Source organism: Hippopotamus amphibius, chromosome 8, assembly GCF_030028045.1.
Source record: "Hippopotamus amphibius kiboko isolate mHipAmp2 chromosome 8, mHipAmp2.hap2, whole genome shotgun sequence".
In the NCBI taxonomy this organism is placed as follows: Eukaryota; Metazoa; Chordata; class Mammalia; order Artiodactyla; family Hippopotamidae; genus Hippopotamus; species Hippopotamus amphibius.
Window position 1 is genome coordinate 54,990,216 of NC_080193.1, and position 16,687 is coordinate 55,006,902.

At 40.1% G+C, this 16,687-nt stretch overlaps 1 protein-coding gene across 1 annotated transcript in view; it reads left to right on the forward strand.

Annotated features, from left to right (window-relative positions):
• The window catches only part of THSD7B (thrombospondin type 1 domain containing 7B), a 746,295-nt gene that overhangs the window by 105,398 nt on the left and 624,210 nt on the right, over positions 1-16,687 (forward strand). The window lies entirely within an intron of this gene.

Genomic DNA, 16,687 nt, shown 5'->3' on the forward strand with positions numbered 1-16,687 from the left:
GGAAGATTTTAGGTTGGATTTTGGTGTCTCTGGCCTCAGAGGTGGGGTAGGGATGCTAGCTATGAACTCAGGTCTGAATTTTGTAAGTCTTTTGATTTTTGCCTGTTGTACACGAGATGGCCTTGAGCAGTGGAAGAAACAATACTTAATCTGAATTTGTGAGGAAAAACTCGTGAGCCCAAATGTGGAAATCCATGAGAAGTTTCTCAAGGTTATAGACAAGTTTCCCTGGAAAATGGGACTATTTTCAGAAGGTGAGGACAGAGTTGTCTCACCTGTAGCCACACCAAGGACTTTCTTAGCTGGAAGCTCCGCACAAATGGAATCAGGTCAGTGGAGCCCAGTCTTCCCCCAAATTACTTGAGGTCACACTCTGGCACAATCTCAGACTACTTTTTAAAGACGCTTCTGGCCGATTTGGAAGCAAGGATGCCCTATTTTTCCCTTTCCATTCAAAATCTATTCCACTCCTGCTGTATTCGAAATCAGGTCTGCCAAATCTCCAAGAAGGCTTTAATACCCCAGTAACTCTCCCTTCTCTCATTCAATCTTGAACCAAAAGGTTGTCATTGCAAACATTGTTCTTTTCTGGTTGATAGGGAGACAGGTGTGAATCAGAAAAAAAACTTTTCCCAGGAGTTTCCCAAAAGCTGTTCTCCGAAAGTTTATATTTTAGGAGGGGGAGAGAAATAACAAACAAATAAATAAGGTAAATTTAGGCAGAGGTCAGTGATACAAAGAAATCAAAGCAGGGTGTTAGAGGAGGCATGATTGGTGATGCAGGCTGGTGGGGCTGATATAGGTAGGGAGATCAGGACAAAGCCTCGACAACGAGTTGGATGTTTCAGCTGAGACTGGCATCACACAGGGAGCCAGCCCTGTGAAGATTTGCTAGGTGGGCATTCCAGGCAGAGAGTGTAGCAGTTGCCAGAAGTAGAAGGACATGAGCTTGACGTGTTTGAAAGACCACAGCAAGATCGGTATGGCTGCAACTCAAGAAGGAAGAGAGGGATCTAAAATGAGATCAGAGAGGCTGGGACCCATGGCATTTGGAATTTATTCTAAGTAAAATAGGAAGGCATGGGGGATGGGAGAGGGGTAGTGATGTGATCTGACTAAAGCTTAATCCAGATTACACTAAGGGCTGAGTGTAAAATGGAATCTGCGGTTCATGGGAGGAAGCTGGAAGATCCATTTGGAGGTGATAATGGCAGTGGCTCGTATTAGGATCATAATGCCTTCTGGTGGTTCCACATGTTGATTCTTTACATGATGCTCTCTTCATTCTTTGTGCATCTGTCCTGTTAGTGACATATCTTCTGCTTTATTTCCTTTTTTTTTTTTTTAATAGTCTTCATGGAATTGGCTAACCTACAGTGAGGATGACTTTAAGTCATTGAGTTAGTTTAGAAATGTTCTCAGAGATAATATAATGCAAGCTCCTTATTTTGGCATTGAGGCAGCTGAGGTCAAGAGGAGAGTCTGTGGCTTGTCTGAGTTTATACATCTAGTTAATGACGGATCTGAGAGTAGAACTCAGGACTCCAGGTATCTCATTGATTGCTCCTTCCCCTAAGGTCCAGCCTGGTTTCTATGCTCAAAAAATATACTCATTTAGGTATTCTGTCATGTGAGGGTCAGATGGATGGGTCAGTGGAAAAAGAGGCCTGAGCTAATAGGACAAGCCAGCAGAGTCGATCATTGTGTCAGCGCAAGGTGATCAGGATGCCTGACCGAGGGTGGCAGAGAGTCAGCAAATCGACAGGACTTTAAAAGGTCAGAGCGATGGTGAAGACAGCAGATGGACAGAACGGTAGGGGGCAAACACCAGGCAGGGAGCACATGAACCTGAGCCTGTCTGCGGGCATTACAGGACGGTCAGCAGATGGGCTGCGTTGGCACGTGCGGCGCGCGGCTCCGTCATTGACACTAATTACTCATGATGGAGGTGCTTTGCAAAGCATGGGGGGAAATGGCCTTATTTCATAGGACATTTCCTTGAACGGTGGACACGTTCGCAAAAGTTTTTTACATTAAAATGCCCACCGTTGAGGAACCAGGGAAGTGTTTGCAGTTTGCCTTGCCCCTCTCATTCCATGTGTGAGAGGGGGACCTGCCACAGGGCCCTGCCCATGGCGTTTCTTCTGAGGACTGCACATTTTCACAAATGAAACTTCCCTGAAAAGCAAAATATTCAGAAGTGAAACAATGCATAACACAACAGATGATGTGGTTTTGTGACACAAATCAGCAGGTGAAACGAGATTCAGACACAGGAAAGACATCAAAACTGTCACAGCATCTCCGCTGGCACAGTTGTATCCCCCCTCCCAGCCCCACCCAAATAAAATATATTGATCTGTTAAATATAATGAGTCTGAACAATTATGAGAGTCAATAGAAAGGCTGTACTTTTTACCTCTTTAGAAAGTACTAGATATACAATTTAGCATTTTAACTTGAGGTTTTGTTTTTTGGGTTTTTTTTGACCATTTGTAATGGGCCAAATGTGGTGCTGGGTTCTGGTTAAGCAAAGTTGAGCATGGTAGGCTCTCAGATCTCAAATCCCTCACCATTAGTCAGGAAGAACACACAAAAATTGATTCTAACATAACTGCTATTATGGAGGTAGGTAAACAATGCTTTAGTCCCACAAATGATAAACTTCTGTGATAACGAGGGTGAGAAGTTAAAATATGGAGGTTAACGATGATCTTGAGAAAGGTGAGTTGGCTAAAGGATAGACTTGCAAAAAAGTCTCTACTTTGGTTGTGTTGGTGTTGTTGGAAGTTACAAGCATGCGTGGGTGTGCAGTGGAGAGGTGGGTCTCTTCTCTCTCAACTTCTGTACTTGTATCCCTTTGGTGTCCAAGTAGAAAATCACTAAGTGGTAGTTTGGTGAGTCCCAGTGCGTCCCTGAGGAGCTGGAAGAGATGGATACATCGAGTACCATGGGTCCATTTGTTTGATAAGCCCTTTCATTTACTGTTCCTTGTCCAGGCAGGGAGAATTAAGAATTCTGCTTAGTCTTATTGTTTGCATTCAGTCCTCATCGCCAGTTCTTTCATCCCATTAATTTTTCTTCTGCCTCCCTTCTTTCCTTCAAATTCTCTTATTTCCTCACCACTGCCCCAAGGCCAAATTAAATTTGTCAAGAGTATTTTGGAAGTCAGGTCCATAAAGTTTGAATGCAAAACCACCGCTGTTGGTTTTCGCAATTTTGGGAAGCTTGTCTGGCCCTAAAACAGGATTTCTTCCTTGCCTTCTCCATTAGTTACTTTACCGTCATGAAAATTCCAGCGTCCCCCTTCAGCAGTCACATAAACTACAAAGTCACATTCGTGAAAACAAATTAAAATTTTATCCTCATTGTCTCTCTTGCCCAACACACCAATATATAATTTTATTTCAGACTTAGAAAAAATCATTTAGTTGATTGATACAGCAATAAAAAGGCATTTTAGATCAACCGAGATAAAAAGCTTGACTCAAGTGTCTTTGTTTCACAATAATCTTCCTTCTCAAGTTACCGAGACCTTACTTCAATGACTAAAGGATGGCACATAAATTTGTTCCCTAGCAAAACTTTCACTGATGAAAGGCTGTAACACATCTGAAGGCATTTCCGTCTTAAAGTGTCATTTTGGTTCTGTGAAAATCAGGGGAACCGATTTGCTTATGTTTCTTGGTAGTCTAGCTATTTCTGATGTACATGTTTTATTGTGGGTTCTTCCAGCAGCAGATCCAGAGATCAGCACTGAGGGAATGACATTTACTTGGGAAGTACAGGAAAAGCCTATAGGAAATGAGGAAGTGATGCAGGAAAAGGAAGGCAGCCAATAAAGGTGAGCTATTAAACCAGCGTTACAGCGGGTGTCTGGGAAACAATGCAAAAGCACACGGCGTCTCAAGATGTTGGTTGAAGACTGCCCTGCCCCTGGGGATATTACCTCCTTGGTACTTCTGGCCTGCCATGAAGTAGCACACCTGGACAACTCACCTTTCCATCTTTCCAGAACAAAGGTCAGCCACTGGCAATTGGCAGTCAGCCTGCTTCCAGCACACAGAATGGTCCCAGAAAAACATAGGGGCCATTGACATCTCCTGTCACAACTGGTTGGTTCAATTTTAGATTATCTGAAAAATGGAGGAATAGAACAAAGGTAAATCCTAAAATCTAGGCTCTCTTTTTAAGCCATTACTTCTGTCTTTGCCCCTTATCTATAGTCTCATCAAGAGATTTGAGTTCCTTCATCTTTCTATTTATGCTCTTGCCCTGGAGGAAATACTCTGAGACAATCAGGCAGTGGGCAGAATGAGAAGAAACAAAGCTACCTGAATGATTCATAAACTGGAGAAGCAGACCATGCATAATCAAGGGTTGTCAGAACAGGCCTTTGCAACTAAGAGGATGCTTTAGACATTTCAGCTGACTATAAGAACAGATCAACTAGTGCTTATATCATGGTCATAATGTCACGCGTGTAGTAGGCATCTCCATTTGAATATGACACTTTCAGACAATATGAAAAGCAACTCTAAACCAATGTGCTCCCTTCCCCCTGGAGTTGAAATCTGAATAAGACACTGAAATGGTTATAAAAGCATAGTCCAGGGTGCACAAAAACAAGTGCCCCTAATGGCCATGAGGTAAAGTGAGTGAGAAAGCAAGCCCAGCATAATATGGCAAATAGTAGGTAACGCTTAGCTCCATAGTCAAGAATATAATAGTGAGTGGTGGCGTCTTTAGTAAAATAAAGAACTTGAGCTCCAGCTAAAGCAGACAGGTTGCCATACGGGGAGGTGGTCCCAGTGGTTATGGGTCAGCTGGACCCTCCGTAGTAGTTAGTAGGTGTATGGATGCTCATGTGACAGTGTTGAAAGTTTTAAATGAGTAGTAACTCATAAACACTTAAAACACTAGGTAGCCCCAATAAAACACATTTGCCGACCAGATTCAGCATACAGGCCAAATTTAGCCGGAGGCCTCTGACGCAGAGAGATGTATGAATCCAGATGACTTCCATTGCTGAATGTGGAAGAGGTGTGTGTGTGTGTGTGTGTGTGTGTGTGTGTGTGTGTGTGTGTGTGTGTGTGTGTGTGTGTGTTTGTATAAGACAGAGAGAAAGAGACGATCACCTTTGTGCTCATGATGAATACATATGTATGAATGTATACATACATATTGGAAACAATGATTTAGTATATTTTCTGAGAGGATGAGTAGGGAGGGTATGAAGATAACTGTTCTCCATATACTCTTGCCATTTCAATCATGTTCCCACTTCAAGGCCACCTCAGCCATTTCCACATCACTGACACCTTGCCTTTATCAGAAAAGATTTTTGCAAGAGGGATTTCTTGGTGTGTAGGCAGATTTGGAGGGAAATCCGTAACTGGATAGGTCTGGCGTAAGGTAAGAGGTTTACACTACTCATTTTGTGAGAGAGAGGAAGGCATGGAGAGGTTTGTAAGGACTTTGGATCGTAGCTTGAGAATAGAAACAGCATATATTGAGAGTTCCTGGGTGTTGAGTCCTGAGATAGTATTTTGCCTTTGTTATCTCATCTGGTTCCAACAACAATTGTGTATGGCATTAAGGAACCATTTTAGAAAGGGACGATGTACCCTTCTATTTATTCATGTATATAAAGACCTAGAGTTTAAACAACTTGCTCCAGATTATAGAAATGGTACACGTAAGTACCAAGACTCATATACAGATCACACTCCTTAAAGTATTCATGCAGCCCTGTGCATATGGTTTTCTAAGCAGCAAGAATTGTTTATATTTTCCAGAAAGTAGGGGACTAGGCATTCATTTGTATTTATGTGTGATATTCCTATTTGCAATATAGGCTGATAAATGTTGCTCGATCTGAAGACTTTCAGTAGAGCTTGTACCTTTCATGGTGCCTGAGCTAACTGACTCTGCATCACTCCCATGATCCATTTGTCTCTTGGAGTCTTTCCAACAGGTTAGGTACATTTTTCAGAGCAATGTGCTAAGCTGTCAGCAGACATCTCGAACATTTTGAAACTTGCCCCTGGAGTTGAGGGGGGAGGGTCGGTTCTCTCTAACCTGGAACTTCCCAGCTGAAAATGGCTGTCCCAGAGCAAACTCTGGTGGGGACTGTGACCAGAAGCAGGGAAATGGATGTTTGCCAATGGCTGTTGAATGTGATGTGTCACCAAAACAAAAGCTGGGATGGAGCTGAAGGTAGAGAAGGGGAGATACATAGATTTCAGTTAGTAAAGTCAAAATCACAGAGAGAAGCAGGGACCAGCATCCCTGAGAAACGGAGAGAGTAGCAATACTTTCTCATCTCTTGCTTTTCTGAGATCAAGCTCTTCTTCCTGCCTATGTTTCTGTTCTGTTTTCCTAATTCTTCCAGTAGATACCTATTTTTAATTTTAATCGTACTAGTCTATGTGTCTGTTTTTTGAAATGGAATGACCCCATCTAAGGGGACATTTCTTGGGGAGGTGTGATGTGAATCAATATGGAAGCCATCATTTTCCCCTTACTTGGGAAAAGAATATGATTGGCAAATAATGACTTCTCCTGACCTCATCATCTTAAGGAACCAAAATCTCACGCGTCTCACTGAGAAAGAAAGGTGGTTGTTACCTGCTTTTGTCCTTCTAAATGAGGGAATTGAGGAAAAAAAACTTGTTGAAGGTAGAATTGTACATGCCATATTAAGTCAGTTTTCTGGGCTATTCATTTTTAATGCTCGGTCTTATTTGTAGCTGGGTGGAAGGAGGACAGAGCACATATCATCACTGAGATCAGAATCAATAGCAGTGTGTCCCACATTAGAATTTTTTTCAGCCCTCATCTTTAGATCCACCAACCGATTTTTCTCCTAAAGGTTTTAAGGAATCAACTTTTTTTCATCTTACATAACATTTTGTATCTTTGAACAGCAACATATAACTTTAAAATATGTGTTATTTTAAGTTACACTAATTTTTTAATGCATGAATCCTGTATGTGTTGACACCTCTGCAGAGATGCTGCTGGAGCATTAATTTCTATTTTCCCTGATCCGTCGGCGTACAAGGTTAGCAGACAGGAAAAAGTTACTTCATGATTCAGTGGGTAATTGGAAATGACATTGAGGCCGTTTTAATTACTAACAGATGAGTCAGACTGTGTTTTTAACATGAGATTTAGAAACACACTAGGACCACAGATTGGTTCATTTAATAACATAATTTCATCATTATTCAATCAGTATTCATTGGCCACCTTTGGAAAAAGTGTGTTAGATGCCAAAACAAATATATCTAGCAAATGTATAGAGGTGTAAATAAATGATCGAGAGAGCTTTTACTTTTCTAATGAGATAACTGTGCTCTCTCTGATGTTGGACTGAATTGGAGACATTTAGGATTAAACTTTCATGGACTAGAGTGATAGAAGAATGGATTATCTTTGTTGAATTCATTTTAAGTAGTAATGGAAATTATTTTTTTCTTAAAGTCTTATTGTTGAAAATCTATAATAGTATTTTGTCTATTCTTCATCCTGAGAAAAACAGTCCAGTAATGTAATCAGTAACTCTGGATTCAGAGTCTTCTTCCAGTACTGCCAAATGAGTCATAATAAGTATTAAGGATTATTATAAATTTGAGGAGAAAAATGGACTCAAATCTGTCGCAAGCTGAGAATCTTTCTGTTGTGGGAATGTGTTTCTCTCTTCTTCCTCCCCTTTCTTCTCTTTTATCTCCTCCTTATCCCATTGTTGCTCCTCTTCCTTCTTTAGTCAAAATCCTACTTACAAAATTGTTTTATTGACGTTTCCTTTATTCTTTTAAAGCTAGAGTACAAATATAAAACAAAATCCCCATACTTGAGCAATTTGTTTAATTGGGGCTTAAAGTATAAAGTATACAAGTTATGGGCTTGATTTTGAGAGCAGGTTGTCATATTCTAGACTCAGTGGGGATAATATTTTGAAAATATAAAACCAATGTCATTTTTTAGTTGCCTCCATCCATTGATTTTCTGCTCCAGCCACTTTGGAAAATAGGAAGCAGGTGCACAGACACCACCAGAAGGTGGCAGAGGATGTGAGGAAGCCCTTGAATCTCTGAGAGTAGAAGGCTAGAGTAGAAGTAGTATTAGAAACAAGTGATCCGACACTATGTCCTAGTTTCCCTCCTCCAGTCACAGCAAAATAAAAGTGCTTAGTCACAGAGAGGGTCTGAGTTAGTCAGTGACTCCTTGCCTAACCTGGTTGCCTTATTTCCTAGAAGTGATTTGGATGTTCTCTGGTGACGTTTTGGGGATGTGGGAGGAGGCTGAGCTCAAAGCTAGGTACCACACAGGCTGCAGGATACATAACTTTAGCCACAGTTGAGCTGTAGGACATGGTGAGATGTAAAGGATTCCCTTGCATGAGCAAGGAATGAGTGGGTGGAGAAGTGTCCTGGACTGAACTAAGAAAAAAAAAAGCCAGGAATTCAACAGTCACGTCTTAGCAGATGACTTCGCAAGTGCTCAGGATGTGGTAGCCTAGCCCAAGACACTGACCAAAGAGCCACATAAAAATCAAGGACCTCAGGGACCCCATTTAATCACCATGGCATCAGCTAAGTTTTCTGCTCCTCTTAAGATGACATTTTGGGAAGAGGATGCGTTAGAAACCCTAAAGCCCTGTCATTTATCTGTTAAAAGACAAGAGTTCACCTCCTAAAACAATCTTATAAACAGAAAGAGACTAAAACACCTGTATGGTCACCTTTAAAATGTCATATTGGGACTTCCTTGGCGGTCCAGTGGTTAAGACTGTGTTCTTCCACTGCAGTGGGTACGGGTTTGGTCCCTGGTTGGGGAACTAAGACCCCACAAGCCGCGTGGGGTGGCCAAAAGAAAAAAAAAAGGGCATATTTTCCTGCTGCCTCAACATCCCTGCAAGCAAACTTGGAGCAGCCCAGCCAGGTGATCAGCTGCTCCAGTGTGATAAGGTGATAAGGTGCCCCCTGCTACAAGTTCTTCTTCCTACCCTCCTCTGACTGTGACCTAGTGACATTCAAACACGCCAGCATGGACCCCTCTGGCTCCCGATCAAGCTGCTTGCCCACAGTTCCTCATGTTCTCTGCTTCCCACCTGCTTGGCTGAGCCCACTCCCTTGGTGCTCCCCGCTAGGTGGTCCCCTCATGGCCTGACATGACTGTCTGTCTGGGACCTGTGAGTATAATAGACTTTGTTTTTCTCTGAGCCTCTTCTCTATTTCCTGTTATGCACACACCTGATCGTCTCATAAAAGAATATAAAACAAGGCAGAAAAAGAAAAGATGAAGACACCTTTATTAGAAAATTTAAGGTTTCTTTTTTTATCCTTTTTACAGAGTAGGAATATGTTTTTCTGTACATCTGAGTGTGACACGTATAAATTCCAACCCGTAGCTCCCAGTAAGATGTCTTAGGTTCTTTTCTCTGTATCCCATCTGTAGAGGAAAGGGAGAACCACTGCTAATGGCAGAGGCTGGAAGATCTTTGTAAAGCTGTGCCGAGGAATTTGACTTGAAACATAAAGCTTTACAGTAGCAAGTTATGTGGAGTACTGGATTACACGAACATCATTTTGACAGTGAGATAGTCTTTGCTGGCTAGAGTAGAGAATGACCTGCTGGCATAGATATAGAAACCTGCTTTCATTTACTACATAGGACACTTTGTGGTACCTTTCAGGAGGATGGGCAGGTCAGGTCTCAGGCTCTCAAGCTCTCAGTCTAAAGCTGCTGCAAAAAGCAAAAATATAAGCGACAGCTTTGAGAAACTTAAAAACACACTCATTGGTGGGTAGAAGAAGGAATTACAGGCATTCATTTTCATCATCTCTATTTTATGAATCCTCTGAATAATCCCCATCACACAAGCATACATGGACCTGCTTTCCTTTCGTCCGAAGCTTAAGCATGGGGGAAGATTTGGCCCAAGACTCTCCTTGTTGAGATCAGCTACACATGCCATCTCTTCCTTCTTTTCAGTATATATTTTTCTGTGTTCCTTATTTAGGGATTCATTGTGTTTCACCTCGAGCATTTTCAGTGGTATCATGGGTGCTTACTCTTGCCTTGGGAAAGATTATAAGCCCCATGGAGACAGCACCCTTGTCTTATGATGTCAGCCACCACGTCTGGGCACAAAGGAGGTTAACTAGATCTCAGTAACTGAAACCGAAGCCACACGACTATCTCAAAGAAACAGTACAATCTTTTAGTGATTCTTGGTGAATCCTTTCAGTCATCTCTGCTGAGTCGTGTTTAATAAAAGGCTGAGCGTGATGAACTTGTATGTTGACTGAAAGAAAAGGGAACTGGGAAGGTTCTGACTGAAAGTGTGGAGGATGTCAGATTATGTTACCTGTTGAATCCTGGTGGTGGTTTTAATTTATCCTTTTGGCACATCAATGTGAACTTGGCTGAACTCGCCCTAGAAATACTGACAAATTATGACAGCAGGTAAGGGATTAGTTAATTCCTGCCATCTAGAAGTCTGTTCCCTACCCCCCTAGCATACGATTTTGGCATCTGCCTCAGCAGCAAGCTGCTGTGAGTGTGCAGTATTGTGAGGGAAAACTCACAATGTTTAAGAAATATGAGCATAATGTTTAGATTACATATTTCAAATATTGCACCTCCCCCTTAATGTCTGACTAAAGCCCAGCTGGGAAGTAATTTTGGTTCAGTGGAAGCTGTGTGCCAATTTGTATTTTTTTAAGTATCGCTTCCGCTTCAAGGATCGGTCAAGAGAATCCATCCTGCGCTAACGTGCTCACTTTGGCACTTCTTGGAACTGGATGGAGCACAGTTGCAGTTCCAAATCTAATTCTGAAATATTCCAGACTTTTCAGAGTGAGTTCCAATTCCACTGGAGAAATTTCATTAGAGAGTTCAATGTTAAGACAAATTCTATTTACTGACTTTGCAGAAATTGCAACAGGAATGTCTCATTGCAGAGAGCTTTTTTTCTCTCCAGAAGGGGTTCGAAACCATTTCATGAGGCTGAAAAAGGAATCTTACAGAGTTAGGATGTAATGGACAAGGGAAATACAGTTGCCCCTTATGCGCTGAAGCTATCAAAGCAGAAATGTTCACTAAACTTCCTTCACCTTTACTTTTTCCCCTAAGCTTAACTTTTCAAAACATATGGAGACTGTAATTGAATTTGGTTATGTAATCTAGAAATTGTGGAATTCCTCTGTCTCAGAATTTAGCTTGGGAGCTGTGTTGACATCATAGAACCTACAGTGTCTTGGAAAGTCTTTTAATGCTTAATCTCATTAAGACGTAGCATATTTTAACATGCTTCACAATTGTGACTGTTACCTTTAGTACTTAAGAAGGAAGACCAATTCTGTGAGGTTTGATTATTAACTCTGTTGTTATGTTCCTAGTGTACTCATGAAACTGTTTGGTAATGCACCCATAATTTATTTTTATTTTTTATTTTGGAAGCATTGTTATAGGTTAATTGGCTCTATATTTTACAAGTTGGCATCACTAATACCAATAAAAATCTGTTGATATTGTTCTTCTGGGAGTCTGATTGCATTAAGGAATGATTAGTCCTAATTAAGTTCTCTAGTCTGTGCTAATTACAATCAAATAAGACTTTACATAAAAATGTGAAAATGTGCTAAGTAAATGCACTTTTGATCATTAATTAGAGAACTACCAGGCATACCTTTGCAGATGGTCTTATTTTATTTTTTAATTTTTAGTCCGAGAAGGAAACCTCAACAAGCCATTGCGTTTTGAGTGTCTCCCCTAGTTGTTACAGAAACGATGTAGTTAATTATAAATGTGAGTGATGTTCCCTTATTTTACTCCTTATGAGGATTAAACTGCCCTCAGCTGTCTCTCATCCGCCCTCCAGGTAGTAATATTATGTTTACATTACAGAATAAAAACTGAGGCTGAAGGTTTTAAGAGCATGTGTTCTATTAGATTGCCTCATTTAACTTTTATGCACTGCAGTCCTTTTCACGTTTGACATTTCCCTGATTTCTTTTTAAGGCCTTGGATTCGTTTGGACTCTCCTGTGTGAGGTGGTAATGATACTTCTACCTATTCTTCCCTGGTATGGTGCCAGCTGGTGAAGAGTAGTTTTGCCCTCAGCACCTGACTTTGTAACAGTCCTGCTTACCAGGAGTGTTGAATTTCATATATAAATGAGGATGGGAAAAGCAGGCTAGAATCACAACTTCTGGCCACCTGCATCTTTTTCTCTCCTTTCACAGGAAGCACTGAATGAAATGGTGCCTTTAAAACACAGCATGGTTCCTGGTGCATGGAAGGGTTCAATAAATGTTAGCTAAGATAATAATTATTGTTTGGATTGTGTTGCATTTGCTGTTTCTGGAAGTCCAATTTTAGACCAATGAATTGCTTTTGAGCTCAGGAGGAAGACAGTATTTCATCGGAATTCAACAATTTCACTTCCTCTTCTACACTTGTCCTGCCTGGAGGTGCTTTGAGTTTGGCAGTTACAGCCTTTGCAGAAGCCAAACTTTCTTGGCTGCTTCAATGACCCTGAAATGCCCATTTTGATGCAGTACTAAAGGCTGCAATTCAGAAATAATGCTCAAATCTTTGATCATTTATCTACCTTCTAACCTGAATCCACTTTTGCTATACCACCTAGTCATTCATTTTTTCACACCTACTTACTTTTTTCTCCTATTTATCAACCCAACAGCTATTTTTCTACTTTTGTGACTTTTAATTGCACCTCATTTCTTTGTTCCCTTTGTTCAAACATTTTTCTTTTGCCTTTAAAAATGTTTTTCTCATTTGTTAGATACTCTCTTCATTGTTTTATACCTGTGTATTTTCTGAGGTTGCCCTTTTTTCACTCAAGCTTATGGTCTCTAAGACCCTCCCTTTTTTCCCACCTCATTACTGTTATTTCTGACTGAGTCCACATAGCAGGCAACCAGGTATGAGTTTTGCCTTTCACATGTGATTCTCATTTCTAGCTTTGAGGTTTTGTACGTGACTTTTTCTTTTGCCTGTAATTTCCTCTTTGACGCTTTGTCCGTAATCCACCCCCTCCTTTAAGTTTCTCCTCAGAATTCCATTCTTTCAAGAATTGTTTACTTCTCGATCATGGGGTATGTCTCCTTTGTGAACTGGAATCATAGACTATTCTAAGTATCTTTGAGATCATGCAGTCAGATCTCCTCACATTACAGGTGAGAAAACTGAGGTCTAGAGTGGCTCATTTGGGCTGTCCCAGATCATGAGACCCTTCCGTGTCAGAACAGGACCTGGGTGCCTCCAAATTCCATGCCCTTTCCTCTCACCTGCTCGCTCTCAGCACACACAGACCCGTCGTGCATGTGCCTTTTCCCCCTCTCAGTTATTTTGGAACTTCTTGAAAATCAGGAAGGATACCTCTTTGCTTTTTGTCTCCCATCTTCCTCTGCAATATCTAACACAAATTGAGTTCCCTAGGAGGGTTCACTAAATGTTGGTAAATATCACTAAATATTGTTTAGATCACTCTACCAGTTTTTTGTTTTCTGCCTTAATTTCTATATATTTGATTTCATATCATTGTTCCCATTTCTTTTCATTCTTCCTCCCTCTTTTATGGCCTTAATTCCTACTGCCCCTGTGCATGCTCATTACTTAAAAAATTGTAGTTATCTGATTCATACTAACTTTCCATTTTGTGCTCAGATTTTTTTTTATATTTCTTATAAATAGATATCAGTTAGAAGATAAAAGGTAGGTAGTTAATGGCTCCGTTTTGAGCAGGTGGGCAGCCAAAATCAACAGCAGGGTGTCAAGTATTGTTGACATTGTTAAATAAGCTTTATTTACACAGTGTCTGCATAAATTAACCCTCCAGGTCTAACTCAAATCTTTTATCTAGTTGACTGCAGTTCCTTCATGAACTTTTGAAATGTTTGACATTTCACTGGGAGATCTATTTATTGGTTTGTAGGTCGGTTAACAACTATATGGTAATCTGCCTAATGGGAAGACTTGAACTAGATGCTGTTTTTCTGTGTTGGTGGAATGGAAGTATCCAGACATTACTTTTAGTAAATCCATAACATACAAAACTCAGAGACATAATTCGATTGTCTTAGAGTCCTGCTCCTTTAGAACAATATTGAAAAAGGAAGGTTGAAAATTTTGCTAAGGAGAGTGGGAAGGCCATTCCAGGAGTGAGAAAAGGCATGATTAACTTCTTGGAGGAGAGGGAGCAGGTTACTATGTTTTCTTGTCTTTAACAGGAATGAGAGAGTAGATTAAAGAGAAAATAGGGTCTAAGAATAGAAGAGTTGCTCAAATTCTTGAAGTCAATGACCAAAAAATATTTGGTATCAAAAGGAAATATAAGGCAAGACATGGCAGCTGTTGGGATGCAAACTCATTATATGAAAGTGTCCTTTTCTTTGCAAGACTGGAAAGGCTCTGACTTTCGTACGAATTCCTTTAAAGTACCTTCTCCAGATGACCTTCTAAGCATAGAAAGACTCTCTAAGCCCCTACTTAATGTATACCTACTCTGTGTTAGACCTTCCTTTGCATTTATCAGCTCATCAGTCATCATGGCTAATTCTGAGGGGAGTGTTATCGGTTCCATCTTAAAAGGGAAAAGAGTCATGAAGAATCAAGCAGTATTCCCATAGTTAAACAACACGTGGTAAAACTGAGATACAAATCTGATGTTTATCTGACTTTACAACATTAATTTTTTTTTCTAGGCTACTGTTATTTCTTGGTGTTAAATATATTGTATAGATTGTATGAATTCTAGTCACAAAACCCTACCTGGTCTGTTCTTTTCCACTGATGCCTGAAAAGATATCTTTCCCCTCCTCACCCCCATCACTGCCTTTTGAATGTAATTGTGCATTCAATTGCAGTTACAACTCTGCCTTCATGTCTCGAATATGAAAAGATGGGAAGTCTCTGAAAAATCAACATTAGTTGATAATTATGAAGGGAATTATTTTTTCATCAGTCAAAAGAAAACATATCATTATGTTGAGGGTTCAGAGATGGCTTTGTGTAAAAATAGAAGTGTGCACATTTACACGTTCGTAGATGGGGCTACTGACCTTCATCCACCGTTATCCTCCTTCCCCTGATCTAATACATATATGGGCACATGTGCGCGTGCACGCGCGCGCACACACACACACACACACACACACATCTCTCACTCATGTATACCCATACTCATCATTCCAGAAGAATCAGTTTAAGGTCATGTGACTAGGTTTTTATACTATAAATCATATTATTCTTAAGGGAATGATTGTTTACTTATGGGTTCTTGGAGGTTACTAAAGTCTTTCAAAGTACCACCTATGATGGATTTAAGAAAAAAAAGACAGTAAAATACAAAGGAACAGGCTTTTCCCATGAAGGGGAAAATTGCCTGTCTGACTCAAATAATTTGTCTTTCTGGAAAACTGTGGTTCTGTACCAAACTATGAAGAAATCTGCTTTTAAAATCCCAATAACAGTCCTCTTTTGGAGAAATATTGTGATGATGTTGATATGATTTCAAATTCTGTTCAAAATAATCAGCCAGCCACATGGCCACTTTGTTGAATCCGACTATTTGAGTAAAAGTTCCCATTTCCTTGTGAATACTTACTCTCAAGAATATACAGTCTTCATTTTGTTAGGTTTTTATAATGATATGAAATATATTCATGAATTTGCTGAATCTTTATTGTAGAATGTATTCCAAGTTCCTTAGATCACTTCTAAATATCTGTAAATAGTTAAATCATTATATTTTTTTTTGAGGTTGGTTAGCATATAAAAGTACGATTTACTCATGCATGAGTGCATTTTATAACTTTTCTTACCTTTTGTAAAATGCTTTTATAAAATAGTCTTATTAAACAAATACATGTTATTGCTTAGAAAATCCTGTGAAATATGTTTATTATATATCAGAAGAGACCCTTCTGCCAATCCTTTAGAGCACTATTTGATACAAACCAGGAGAACTGGAATGTTTTCAGGCTTTTTAAGTGAAAATATGATTTAGTGCTTGGCCAACTTATTTTACCAATCATTTTCCTCTTGAGCCAACAAATGTTTATGAACAAGTCAGCTGGTGGAGTTGAAAGGTTCCGAAGCCTGCCAAAGCATGTCAGTTGTTTTATGTTTGAATTCCCCAAGGAAAAGAAAAGTAGGGTATGAGACAGAAAATATCATCTGCTGTGTCCTCTCCCCAGGGCACTAGCTCTGCTCAGCCCTCCGTGAAGCTGCCCATCCTTTCATTTGTAGTCACCTTATGACTTTTCACATCAGTTGAGCTGTGAGATGTTCGAATGATTGGAGACCAGGCTGCATGTGTTGGCGTGACTGTAGGAAGAAATTGAGATATCTGAGCAGAAGTAATTGTATACGTGTATTGTTGGTGCCTCTGTGTCATAATGACTTCTGCAGTTGCCAAGTTTCATGAGTTTCAAGTTAGCCAATTAATTTGGTTTCTAGTGTAGAGAAAAATGAACCCACAATCTAAGCTTTTCATTATACAAAGAAGAGGAAGAAAAAGCTTATTTTTCTAGATTCTTTTGTATATGTTTCAGATAGCACAGGGTTGTGTTATATTGTTAACTGAAGTTTAAGTTTCACTTTCAAAAGATTTCCTTTTTGTCTCTGCCTTAGAATTACACTAAATCGAGTA